The sequence below is a fragment of the Lepidothrix coronata genome, unplaced genomic scaffold, assembly GCF_001604755.1.
Source record: "Lepidothrix coronata isolate B3197 unplaced genomic scaffold, Lepidothrix_coronata-1.0 Scaffold23, whole genome shotgun sequence".
Taxonomy (NCBI): Eukaryota; Metazoa; Chordata; class Aves; order Passeriformes; family Pipridae; genus Lepidothrix; species Lepidothrix coronata.
Window position 1 is genome coordinate 7,785,234 of NW_016690203.1, and position 2,608 is coordinate 7,787,841.

A 2,608-nucleotide genomic window follows, 5' to 3' on the forward strand; every position below is an offset into this window, starting at 1 on the left:
AAAAAAAAAAAAAAAAGAGGTACCACAGATATATATAACAGTGTAATCACGCTATTGCATGCCTAATAAAACTGAAATTAGTATAACTCTGCCAGTATCAAGTTGCAGGTTTTAATACAATTATCTGTCACTATGGAAGTTGTGTTCGTGCCGAGCTGTCTCTGCTGGTATTTCACCAAGATTGGCCTGTCTTTTTTTATTAGGCTTCTTCTCCCCAGGTTTTCTGGATTCTGCTGTTTAACCTCTGGTTTCTCGTTCGTTTGCCTGCCCACGGGTTCTGTGCTGTGCTGGGCGAGAATCCTGCACTGGCACAAAAGGAAAATACAGGGAAAATGGCACTGGGCCTCCAGAGAGGGAACAATTCCGTTGTCAGGCACCGAAATCCTCGGGTTTGGGGAGCTGTGAGGTCACAACACCCCAGACTTGCCTCCCAAACCCAAACACCAACCGGTCCCGCTGCTTTTTCCAGATGGAAGTTCCACAGGATTCCTAAAAACTGGGGAAACTCTGCTCAGTTTTGGTTTTATTTGACCCCCTGCCCGTGCCTGTGTTTCCCAAGGGAAGCCAAGCTCTGGCTGGGAAGGAAACTCTCCACCATCAGGTGAAATTCCTGGTCCGTAAGTTCTGTTTGAGGGCAGAGCTGGGATGGGGGAAGAGCTCGAGTGGGAGAGGATCACAAAGCTGCCCTTCATCCCCCCTCGGGTCAGACCTGACCCTGAGGGGCAGCTTTGAAAGGAGGAGCAGACACAGGCACTGAAACGGGTCGGGCTTGGAATTCCGGGGCAGCCTGAGCTCCACAAGGTTTGGGAGCAGCTGCCTTGGATGCTCCTGGGCTTGGGCTCTGGCTCCAGCCCAGCCCAGGGGAGAGAGGAGGATTAATTCATTAACCAGCAGCAACTAATTGGTGGTAAGCAGTGAACTGAGCAGGACCAGCCAGAACTGAAATCACTCCTGGGCCCTGCAGTGGAAACACGAGGCAGGAGCGAGTCTGGGGAGAGGCTGCCGGGAGATCCCGGGATTCCAGGATGCAAATCGTGGGGTTTAATTTAGAAAAAAACCCCTAAAAATTAGGATAATTTAGCTGCTGAATTTTAGAACGTGATGCTTTCCACCTCCGTGCTCCGGACTGGGCGGGTCCCTCCCAGTCCCTCCCAGTCCCTCCCAGTCAAGCAGGGACTTCCCTCCTCCCCGATGGCCAGCGAGGGTTTCTGCCTGAGGGTAGGGTCGGTTTTATCGGTGTCTTAAATGCTCTGGGTGACTCCAGAGAAGGAATTCCCCCTTGGAAGTGGCTGCAGATCCGTTTAAATCCTTGTGGTTTTTGGGGTGGTTTTTGTTGCTTTTTTTGCTTTTGTTTTTTTTGTTTGTTTGTTTTTGTTTTTCTCTAAGCGATCGTGTCGCTGAAATTTTAGCAACTGCCACGAACTTTTTTCCTCCAAACATGCTTTCCAGCACCTCTCCCAAAAATCTGACCGGGACCTAAAAACAGCAACGAAATTCCCTCCCCCCTTCCCCCCCTCGGTGTGAAAAGCATGAGTGAGCCTCGATGATTCCTTTAGTTGCAAAGGAAAGATGAATTTCTTGTCAAGGAAACATGCTCAGGGTAAATAGACTTAGGCTGTCGGGCAGGTAGGAGTAGCTCCAACACTCTTCTGGAATGATAGGAAACTGAAGATGTGCAGATATTATATATTTTTAAGACATAAAATAAGACAGTAAGTGACAGCAGACTCACTGTAAAAAAAAAATCTCCCAGGTGTGGTTTATTCTTTACCTTTGTGTCTTCTATTGTAAAATGAACTTGGACAAGTTACAACTTTGTGTGGGGAAAAAAAAAAAAACAACAAAAAAAAACCACAAAAAAAAGAGAGGGAAAAACAAAACAAAAAAAAAAGGCAAAAAAAGCCAACTCTCAACCTGTGTGGAAGTGCATAACTGCTATCAGCTAACCTCCATCCTGTAACGCTACCTTGTATGTGGGATTTGTTAACGCACATCGAGCGTGCAAATAAAGATTAAATCACTTTATCCGCTGCCTGAGCTCCGTGCTGGGCCCGGGGGACGCTCCGGGCATCCCAAGGAACCCCCTTCGCTGCTCCCGGGGAGAGCAAACACCGGGACAGACCTCGGGGAGCCGCGGGAGGAAATCCTGGGGAATTGGGGGTGGAATTAAGGCGAGCCCGGGGAAGGGGAGATTTTGGGGGGACAGAAGGACGGGGAGGGATCGTTTCCGAGGGCCTGGAGGGACAGGAGGAGGGGGAGCGGCTTCCAGCTGCAGGAGGGAAGATTTAAATCAGCTGTTGGGAAGAAATTGGTCCCTGGGAGGGTGGGGAGGGCCGAGGTTATTCCACGGCTGTCCCGTCCCTGGGAGTGTCCCAGGCCAGGCTGGAGCAACCCGGGATGGGGGAAGGTGTCCCTGCCCATGGAAACGAGAGGATCCTCAAGGTCCCTCCCCACCCAGCCCATCCCTGGGACTGTCCCAGGCCAGGCTGGAGCAACCCGGGATAGGGGAAGGTGTCCCTGCCCGTGGAAACGAGAGGATCCTCAAGGTCCCTCCCCACCCAGCCCATCCCTGGGACTGTCCCAGGCCAGGCTGGAGCAACCCGGGATA